This window comes from Castor canadensis, chromosome 10 (assembly GCF_047511655.1).
Source record: "Castor canadensis chromosome 10, mCasCan1.hap1v2, whole genome shotgun sequence".
NCBI classification, from domain to species: domain Eukaryota; kingdom Metazoa; phylum Chordata; class Mammalia; order Rodentia; family Castoridae; genus Castor; species Castor canadensis.
Window position 1 is genome coordinate 38,196,108 of NC_133395.1, and position 12,010 is coordinate 38,208,117.

The window sequence follows — 12,010 nt, forward strand, 5'->3', positions numbered from 1 at the left end:
ATGCTTTGTGATTTTAAAAAAGTGTTGATGTATGGTATAACTTTATTTGCTTAGCACTACTTTCAACAACTTAGAATATTATCCCATGAGAGGATCCAAAACTTGGAGCTGAGGCACTAATCATTAAAACAGTAGATGACAATCCTGATGACAAAGGCCAAGACAATTAGAGAACTGAGGAAGTAGACTAGGGCCTTCTTGGTCTTGAAGGTAGAACTGATTTGTCAAAGAGCCCAAAGGCTGCCATACATGATTTTTTGTTAGCAAAATTTTACCAAACATTTAATTTGTCTGCCAGTTATTAATGATGGTAACTTACTAATTTATTCAAATAGTATGCACAGTAATTACCTAAAACAAAAATTTAAAATTGGATTGATATTTAAGTGTTATAAACCTTCTTTGCCAATATTTCCTCTGAGAAATTTACTAGTATTTCACGAACAATTTACTAAGCAAAAAAAAAAATTAAAGAATTCAGTTTGGGAATGTATTTTATTTTGCTTTGTTGTATTTCATTTGATAATAGTCAAAAAAATCAAACTTGAGGTTTTTCTTCCCAGAGGGAAGAAAAATAATTGAATAATCACTTATCACATACCCAATAAAGTCTGTTATGTACAAGGCATACGACAAAGAAGTTTCTTTCATAAGCAAATAAATGAAAAGCAGAAAGTTGATCATAAATAACTTCAATAAGAGTCATATGTGCTGCATAATATGAAAAAAGCAACATGTGAGTTTATGAAAAAGTAGAAATATTACCTCCATTAAGCTCTTTCTAAATCTCTTATCCTATAGAAAGAAAATGGGAAACATGAGGTGATGGAAACAATGAAAGTTTTATAATGGGGGAAGTACTTGCATTTGGTGTACAAAATACTAGTAGATGAATGATCCCACACGTTAATTAAACTCTGTTTTGAAGCTTACATATTTATAGAATGGAAATTACCATATCTTATTTAAGGAGTTATTGGCAGATTACATGATACATATAAAAATCCCTGGGGCATAGCTGTCACACTATACATTCTAATTATTTTATTGAGATTGGATGTATAGAACAACTATTTGTGGATAAGGAGAACCATTTTCCTAAATTTCAGTATTGCATTGATGTGTATGCTCACATTTCATTCCTTAAGCATTTCTTCAAAAAAAACCTAAAAAAGGAGACAGTTCAGTTAGCATCACTAATAATTTTACAAAAAGTATTACCTAGGTACTCTATTGCTTTGTGTAGAGCAAATTAATTGGGCACCATGAAATATGGTATCATTTCTGCAATAAGATGGTCAATGGTAACGGGTGTCTTATGGAACCCTCATAATCACACTTAATCCTTTATAAGCTAGAAATATTCAACTAGTTTCAACACTAATCACCTTGATACTTCTTTGGTTTCTCAAGTTATGTAATCCTCAAGAACATTTCAGCTATTACTGGAATTCACATCATTTGATTCTCTGTCCAAACTTGTATTTAACACTTCATACTAGCTATAAATGAAGTGACAGGTTCATTGATCAGGATTTAAACCACTGCAAACAGTAGTATAACTTCACTTTCCACATTCAGTGTCTTTAATCCACTTTAATTATTTGATCACTTATAGTTAGCATTAGATTAATCATTTACTGTCATATATTAAAGTATCTAAGTTGCTAAGAAAAAATATTAGAAAGTTTGATAGTGATGACTACAAACAATGCCCAAAAGTTTTAGGAATCAGAATGCCTTGAGTGATTGTCTGGATTTTAAAATTACCAGGGAAATATGAGATTAGAGCATATTTTTGACACAAAGTAAGGAAGTGTTCAAAACACAAAACATGCAAGCATATGTTAAAGGGAGAGAAGCATAAATCTGAAAGAACTACTAATGGCTAAACGTAAGATTATTTCAGCCACAAGATAAACTTTATTTATTTTGAGTATTTATGATGAACTTGATTATAACACTTTTTTGGTCAGATTTTTCATTGCTCTTGAAAAATGTCTGGCAGATTATCTAAGGAAAGAAGCAGTCATTTTGCTTTTTAGAGGTTTAAGAGGCTTTAGATGGTTTTAGAGGTTTCAGCTAATTATGGTGAGAAGGGTATGGTGAGCAGAGAAGTTCACATCACAATGGCCAGGAAGCAGAAGGAAGGAGAGAGAGAGAGAGAATGCCTTCCCTGGCTGCTAATCTGCATTTTTCTCTCTATCCCATCTGTTCCCCCAGCCTATGGGATGCTGCTACCTACATTCAGGAAGAGTCTTCCCTTTAGTTAATCTTCTCTGGAAATGCCTTACAGACATACCTAGAGGTATGCTTTACTAATCTCCTAGCTGCTTTTCAATCCAGTCAAGCATATAATCAATATTAGCCATCACAAACACAAATTTGAATAAATAGGCAAACATGGCAGAAGACATAAATCTTCCTAGTAGAATTATACCAAAGAATTTATGAAGATATCTGTCTAGGCACTGGAGCTAAATCCTCCCTGTTTTTGCCAATATGGATTCTATACAGCAATTTTCTTTCAAGGAATGGCACATAGAAAAATGTGAGGAGGAAGTCAAAGTTGAGTAGGAGCTAGAGATAACTTTGCAGTGAAGAAACCTGACAAGCACTACTTGGGTCAGGCGACCTGGTTTTCTATCAACAGCTGATAGTCATGTGGCATCATGTATCCTGATATAATGTGATCAAAAGGGAAATTTATGTCCATGATACTCTTTTTCCAAGAGTTTATAGCACAGAATAACTAGAGGTAACACAGAAACACAAAACTTGAACAAAAAATTTAAGTAACACTCCTCAAAACTGTCAAGGTCATGAGTAAGAAAGAAACTTAGAAATAGTAACCAACCAGAAGAGGCTAAGAAAACTTAGTGAGAAAATGCAATATGGCATCTTAGAACTGGTCTTGGAATAGAAAATTGACACCAATGGATAAGAAGTAATTTAAAAAAATTAGTAGTTAGTGAAATGTGTCAATATTAGTTAATTATGATAATTATGCCATGCTATGTAAGCTGAGAAGAACAGGACAAATTAGGTGAGGAATATTTATAAGATTGGTCCAAAAATCTTTTTTTAAATCCATAACTATTTCAATATTAAAATTTTACTAAAACATAGGGAAATTTTTCATTTTTTTATATTTTAATTTTTAAATATAGTAATGATGAAAAAATAATTTTCTTGCATAGCATAAAAAGGCTTCTATCCTTTAGAGGCCTTCAATAGATGACTTTGTCCTAGAAACAATGTTTGTCTTTTGTCTCAAAATGTGATGTGAATACATGTGAATGACCACACAGACCAGGTGTGTGTGTGTGTGTGTGTGTGTGTAGTGTTTATGTATGTCTATGGATATATTGCAATTATCCAAGCATTTTAATTATTGTCACCCTAGATTTCCTGGTCAATAGTATCATACCTTAATGTTTTACCAGCAAAAATACATTAACAATTAAAATACTAAGTTAACAGAATTCATGACATGAATTCTTTTTAGTGATGTATTTTGCTCCTACCAACACAATTAGTTGAAAAGTTTAAAAAAAATCTGTGAAAAATAATCCTACACAAAATGAAAAAAATGTCAAGAGGAAATCTAAATAACTAGAACAGAGCAAAGAGCTTGAAGAAGAAAACCGCTGTCTCTATTTCTTGGCATTAATGAGAACCCACACCAGCTTGTCATAGGATAATTACATTTCATTTTTTTTCCTGTGCCAGGACATCTCATGGGAGGTTCTCAGAGAAAAGGATCCTAAGCCACAGCTGCTTCCCTCTTTTTTTCTTGGGTACGAGAGTGTGGTCATTCAAGCCCACCAGCACTAGATGCCTGTAGTAGAGTGCGGCTCACTGTCTCAGAGCTCAAGGGAGATGCAGACTGTGTGCATCATCCTGTCACAGGAGAGACAGCATCCCTTAATTGCTACTGCAGCAGGCATTAATAAGCCTGCTCATTTCTCCTTAGCCAGATTTTACCTTCCTTTATCACTAGATTCATAAATTAATTTGAGTATCTGTGCTGTCATACAATGAAAAGAGTTTTATTAATCAAAATATAATAAATATGCTATTATAGAGCTGGAGCTGAATCTTGCCTTTCCAAAGTACTACATGCATCAGCCATTTAAGATGTCTTGAATTTAGCTACTTATCTATAATATGAGACCATTCATATATGTGTCACATTGTTACTTTGAATATGAAGTGACATTGCATGTAAATGCATGCATACACACCCACAGACACACATACTGCATCACATTTGTACACAGACAATTGCAAATTCTAATTTAGGTTGAAATAAAATGGAGTCAAGACCTAGGTGTTGATGTTGATTTTATATAATTTGTGTAAATGATAATTAATATTTTTATATTATGAATAGATGAGTATTTTATGAGTAGTAGAGATGATTATTTTTAAGAAAATACTTATTTCATTGATTTTTTAAGGAAATAAAAGTGTGGCATATATGAATGTTCTTTTGAAAGATGTCTCATTCTGTATAGTTAGACACAATTTCACCTCTACCTATTTACTTTAAATGTAAGTCCTACTTTATGGGCGACCTCTTGGCTTAGATAGTGTCATATCTGAGCGTCAAACTGGGGTTTGGATTGATATATTCTCTTGAATGCCTTGCCTTTAGGATTCATCTCTCTGCCAAGTCTAAAATATCTAAACATAACTCTCTTTTCCTATCTAGACTATGAAAATTCTTTATAACCTACCACCAATAGAATAAGAATCTAAAGATTCTTTTTCATTATTTTCTTATTCTTTATAAATATTCCTCTATTTCCCCAATGCTTTTGCTATATTGTTTATTTCCTTAAAATTTCCCTAATAAAGGTTAACTTGGTCCTTTTACCACAACAGTTAGATGAACACAGTCCCATTCTGCCCAGTTTTCCATGAGTTTAACACCTGGAAACTGTTACCAGTTGGAGAGGTGTCAAGAGACTAGAAAAAAAAAAAAGGCTGTCATCAACAAAAGAAAGTCACAAGAGCATGTTATGATCCTGGATGTGTACTTCACCTTCACGTGGAAACATTGAGTCAGTCAAGGAATTAGAAACCTCAAGACAACATGCTGGACAGAGAAGGTTAAAGAACACTGTAGAGTAACTGGACAATGTATTTGAGAAGCACAAATAAATACTTGAGTTTCTAATATATGCTAAGACTCCATATGCATGGATATCTCAACTACTTTTATTCTGAGTAATAGTTTCCTGATTTTTTAGCAAAAATTCCAATTACGTCATTTTTGAATAAAAGTGAATTCTCCCTACCAGTTATATCTAATGATAAAAAACCAAAATGACAAAATTATATTTGGAGATATAATGAACTTTTACAATTTAAGAGGAGTACAATAAAATCTACCATCATGAAAAGGGAAGGTTGAAGTTCCTAATAAGAATTATAATTATGATAAGGACTATAATTAAACAGCCATGTATTATTCCAGTGAAGGAGAAACCAGAAGAGAAAAAAACAGGCTAAGCCTCTGTATATTCGGAAGAACAAATGTGTATGAAATGAGATTAATCTGCATTGTAAATTACTGGCAAAGACACTATTAAATTTGAGGGGTTAAAATGTGTAAAAAGTCCAGTAAAATGCTTACTGATAACAATGGGAGCCAGAGAATGTTGGCAATGATTATATTCCTTGTCTAGAAAATTTCAGGAAATTATTTCCTTGCAACGGAAGTTTGAAAATCATAAACTAAATCCCTTGATCTAAATTGTCGAGATTTTAAAACCCAAACATTATTTTACATTAATCATCTTTTCTCATCTTGTTCTGACCTTTAAGTGATTTGCTTTGATACTTATGCAGATAACCTGTTTATTTAAAATATTAAATTTCAGGGGATGGGAGAGAAAAGGGGAAGGGGTAACCTCAAGTATGATATATTTGATACATTGTAAGAACCTTTGTAAGTGCCACAATGTTACCTCACCCAGCAGAGCAATAAAAATAAAATATAATAATTAACTTTCAAGGGACTAAGGTAGAATGAAGAAAACTAGAGGAGATGAAACAGTTGGGGTTATAATACATACATACATGGAAATATCACAAAGAAACTACCTGAGTAGTTTATCTCAAGCAAGCTAGAATGTCATCTTTATCTTTTTATCTTTTTTCTTTTTTCTTCTACAAAATCAGAGAACAGGAGGGCAGAATAAATTCTGCCCGGGGGAAGGGTGGGCACCAATAATTGAGGAGAGGTGATGGGCAACAGGGGTCAGAGGATGAATATGATGCAAATAATGTGTACACATGTATATAAATACAAAAATTATAACTGTTGAAACTACTCTAGGAATAAGGAGAGGGGAAATAAAGGAGAATGGTAGAGGGAGAGAATTCAAGTATGATATATGTGATACATCATAGGAACCTGTGTAAAGGCCACAGTGTATTCCCATCCAGCACAACAATAAAGGAAAAAATAGCAAAAACAAAATAAAATATTAACTTTCCACAGTAGCCATTGTGTTTATGTAAAGCCCATTACCCAAGAAAAAGTAATCATGGTATGATTTTTTTTAAAAGTTTTAAGTATTAAACCTCACTTTATGTGTTACAACCCAAGTTGATTCATCTCTAGTGAGAAGGAAGAACTCTGATGGATAGAAAAGTGGAGAGAGGCAAGAGGTGAGGCAGAGGGCTTAGATTTCTTTCATGAAGTTTGGTAATGAGCCTGGGCATCTGCTCACAGACAATAAAAAGTTTGAAATGCATACATGTAGCTGCTTTTGCATGTGACTCTCAGGTTGATGAATTGTCAGTGTCAAGTTAAAAAACAGAAAAATCATTAAGTATAGTGATGTGAGTTAAATTCTAGTAGACATGATTAGGGAATGGAGGCTGTAGTTGACTTTGGATAGACCAACAGGAGAATAAAGAAAACTCCATAAACTTAAAAATAACTGGAAAAGTAGCAGGGAGAATTCCAGTTTGCATGGTTTCTATTTTCTCAAGGAATTGGTGGTGCGAGTGCATGAACTCACTGTTAAAAGAGATACTGGCTCTGTGCTTTGGGGATTAAACAGTATGAAAATATTGGCAAATATTTGACAATAAATACTTGAGAAGTTTCTCAGAGTTCCGGCACTCAGCAATTTTTGTTTCCTTTGGATGAATATTGATACCATTCTGGGATATTTTTGTAAAAATGGTTAATATGAAAGCATGCTGAATAAAAATAGAATATTCTTGTAATTAATATATCGCTGAAATGATACAGACTTCTATTTCAACAAAATGTTAGGAAATAATTGATTAATATAATTATACCTTATGTTTCAATGGAGCAACCAACAATTTATAATTTGTACTTGTATTAGGAAGTTAAGAGTGTGAAAGACAGTTGGTATAGACAAAATCTAAAGATTGTCACTGTCAAGGAAAATTGCACCAGACAAGTAAAGAAGGCAAGGGGCATTATATTCATGACATTACAATAGTAAAGAGAGATTGAGTTTAACTACACTGAAGCAAAGGAATTTTTAAAAATTTTTATTAGCATATAACAGTTGTACAGGGGGATACATTGTGATATTTACATATGTGTATTTACATATGTGCTTACGATATATCTTGGTTAGATTTGCCCTTACAATCATTCTCCCTCTTTTACCTTTTTCCTGTCTTAGAACAATTTCAACAGGTTTATTCTTCTATTTTCATATATGGATAATAAATATATCTACCATATTCACCCTCATTCCCCCTTTTTTTTTCGGCCTCTCATCTCCTATAGTTTTAAAAAACTAATGTGAGCTTATGGAAAGTTCCTGAGGACTTATGGGTAGGATTAATCAATGTGGTGATCCCATCTCTGTTTGCTAATTATCCCTCCTCCAAGTTAGGCTGCTTTCTACCCACAAAGACTGGGCACTATCCTTTATGGTGATTGAATTTCTAAGAAATGACTTCCAGGTTCTAGAGAAAGGATTTCTGGATTATGAAATTGGCAAGAGGCTGATAGAAGATTTACATCATAAATGGTCAGAGAAAGAATTTACAATTCCAAGTTTTCTAATGTAAATTCTCCAAGGAAAGGCAGGTCAGGGACCTGTATTCACAAAGAAATGTGCCTAAAATTTTATCAATTTGAGGAGATTGTTAAGACCATTTTGCTTAAATCCTATGTCATTATTGTTATTATTTGTACACGATCTATCTTCACAAATCCACTTTATACACCTCCCAAATATGAAGAAAATGTTTCCATTACCAAGCCCTAATCTCACAAGTTAACCTTCACATTTATCGAGGACTGGAACTAGATTAGTGGGACATTATGATTTACACAAAAAGTTATGGAGGATTTGTCTACAAATTAATACATGACTATATTAGAATTAAAATATGCTTAAAGTCATCACAGTGTGCCTGAAATGATATAGTGTCATTACTTATACATTATAAACTTCAAAAAAGAGAATCAAATACACAGTAGACAGATCATGGCAGATATACTATTTTTTCTTTGACAATATGACCAAAATGGTTATGTGAATAATTATTCAGCACATTAAATCATACTTTCCACAATTATTTAAAGTTGGTTTCCATAGTGTAGTGGTTAGCATGTTCACCCCACACAATTATTTAAAAATAACTGACTAATAAGAGGAATTTATTACAATTCCCGATTCTCAAGTATCAAATTTTAACCGATCTCAAGATAATTTAGTAAATTTTAGTATGTAGTTTATCAGACAAGCAGAAAATCAGGTTGTACTGTTCAGTTTTATTGCCACTCAATTCTCTTTCTTAATGAGAGACTGAATGCGTAAGACAGGTCCTTTCATAACTTACATGCCCTCTACTTCCCATTTTTCCCTGTCATGTATGTGCTTCCATCCAAATGTCCTTTCAAGTCCATTGTAAGGAAGGGTTCCACAGTTTTATGGTCATTGTGTTTTCTCCTTTTCTCTATATATGTATCAGTACTTGTTTCCTTAATCATTTTCATAGTAGCCATTCATATTGGATATTTTATTTTACTTGTTATTTTAAATTAAATTTACTTTTTAAGGTGATACATAAAAACATGAAAATTATAGTTTATGGGATTCTATGTGATATTATTATCATTTCTTTATGATGAAAACATTCAAAATCTTTTCTTGAAGCTGCTTGAAATATGTAACACATTATCATTGTCAACAGTCTTACACCTATCTAAATATAACTTAGTACAACCGATCAACTTATTTCTATCCCCCTGCAGTTTACTGTCCCCAGTATCTAGTAACCATCATTCTTCTCCCAAGTTCTATGAATTCAAACTGAAAAGATATATATTCTACATATAACTTAGATCAGACAGGACCTGCTTTTAGTGTCTAACTTGTTTCACTCAGCTTAAAGGACTTCAGTTCCTTTCATGTTATTGAGAGGACAGGGTTTCATTCTATTTATGGCTGGATAATATGCCTTTGTGTATATGCACCACATTTTCTACATATTTTTCTTTAGATTGTTTCCATTTTGCAGCTATATTTTGTGCTCCAACAAAAATGAAAGTGAACATGAAGTAGTGAAGAGGTCTGGTAGAGATGAATCAGTGTGGGCTATAATACACACGTGCATGGAAGCAGTGCTAGGAATCTTTCTGTATAGGAATCTTTATCTCAAATTAGCAAAAATACTCTGTTTTTCTTATTGTCTTTTATATTTTCTCTTCAACAAAATTGGAGAACAAGAGAGCAGAACAGGTTCTGCCTGGAAGTGATGGGAGTTGAGGGGAGTGGGGAGAGCTCAGGGAGCAGGGTGTGGAGGAAGGGGGGAGTGGCTGGGGAGGACAGGGAGAAGAGGTGGCCCAAACAATGTATACACATATGAATAAATGTAAGAACAATAAAAAAAGAAAAAAATGGAAGTGAAAATATGTCCCTGACATGTCAAATTCATTTCTTTTGCACATTCCTTCCATTTCAGTACTATTAAATTGCATGATAGTTCTTTCTTAAATTTTTTAAGGAGCCTCCATATGATTCTCCATAATGGGAATACTATCTACATTCCTCTCTGTGTTGTGCATGAGTCCCTTTTCTCCACATTCACACCTTAGTCTTTTGCTAATAGTCATTGTTCTTGGAGCAAGTTGATGATTTCACTGTGGTTTTCATTTGCACTTCCCTTATGATTGTTGATATTAAGTATTTTTCACAAACTCATTGATCATTTGTAGATCTTCTTTTGAGAACTATCTATTTAAGTTTATTGCCTGCTTTTAAAAATTGTGTTATTTTGATTTTATTATTGAGTTTTTGAAGCTCCTTATATATTCTGGATATAAACCCCTTACTGGATTATAGTTTACAAATATTTCTACCATTCTGCATGTTGTCATGTTGCTCTGTTGATTGTTCCCTTTGCTGTGCTGATGCTTGTTATTTTGAAGTAAATTTATCTCTCTATTTTTGCTTGTGTTTTTGGAATTTTGTCCAAGAAACCCTTGCCTGTACCAATGTCCTTAATCACTTTCCTTATGTTTTCTTCTAGTAGTTTTATAGCTTCAGGTTACAAATAAGTCTTTAATCCATTTAGAGTTGAATTTTATATATTATGCAATATAAGTTTCTAGTTTCATTCATCCACATAATGATATCCAGCATTCCAGCTGAATTTATTGAAAAACAAAACTGACCTTTCTCCAATGCTTGTTATTCAAGAAACTCCTTTTTTAACCAATGAGAAAGGAAATATTTTATGTGATTCCACTATTTCTTGTCATTAGTTTTGCTCAATTATTTTATTGATCAGATGACTTTCCATAGACACTTATAAATTACTACTTCCCATTTAATAAGAATTGCACACAAAAATGTGTCTTCAGAGTATTGAACTACAGAGGTGACTGAAATGCAGGCACTAACTTCAAGAAAAGTAAAATCTATGAAGGACAGGAGTATCAGAAAAATTACAATGTGATATGTCAATTTCAATCATGAAGATATGTATGCAATGATGATTGGGCACTAAAGATTATCTGACTCAATCTGAGTAACGAATAAAAGTTTGTGAGAAGGGATGGTACTCATTCTCAGCTCTGAAAGTAAACTATTTTAGCTAGGTGGAAGTGGAAGAAACTCCCTTTACTTAGAAAAGAGGTGTTGGGGGTTTGGCTCAAGTGGTAGAACTCCTGCCTAACAAGCCCTGAGTTCCTGAGTTCCAATCCTAGTGCCAATAAAATAAATAAATAGAAAATGGGGCTGTGAAAAGTTTTCTTAAAATATAAGTAGAATATTTAGAGAGCTCTAAAGAATACACCAAGGTAAATGGATGGATATGAGGGCATTGGCAGGGAAGTAGGCTGGAGAGGTAAATGAATTTTAGATCCTGACTGATATACTATGCTGTGAAAAAGACCTTGGGCTTTTGTTCCAGATAATATGGAAAATATGTGCATATGATAAATGATATAATATCTATAGGTTTTATTGAATTAAATACACGCATATCTCTATAAAAGTATTAAGTTTAATTGAGTAGTTATTCCTTCTAAGATATTTTCCAGCAGGCATTTTTTTCTTGAGAAAAATGATAGCCTGGTTCAAAATGTTTCAATAGCAGGGAACTTTCCAATCAATTTTGGTTTGCTCATTGAAAATTCATTACATAGTGTAAAGTTGGTAGTATATTAAATACTTACCTAAGTTGTCACAGGTTTGAGTAGAAATCAGTGTGTTAATAGAACATGGTGGTTATCCTGTCAACCATAAAATATCATTAGTAGGAAAGTCAGAGAGGTAAATACAAAATATTAGTTCCTTAGAGGAAATAGTTGAGCAAATTTTAAATTCATGAGCTCCTGTGGATATTATGTTGCTTGGAAATATTTATGTGAATATAATGGTGTCCAAATTCCATGATAAGTCTTTCCTAAAAAGCTGAGTTGGACCTCCAGCCAGTTTTTGGAATGGGACTACATTAATCTGGAGTGCAAGAGTATATTAATCCTTCT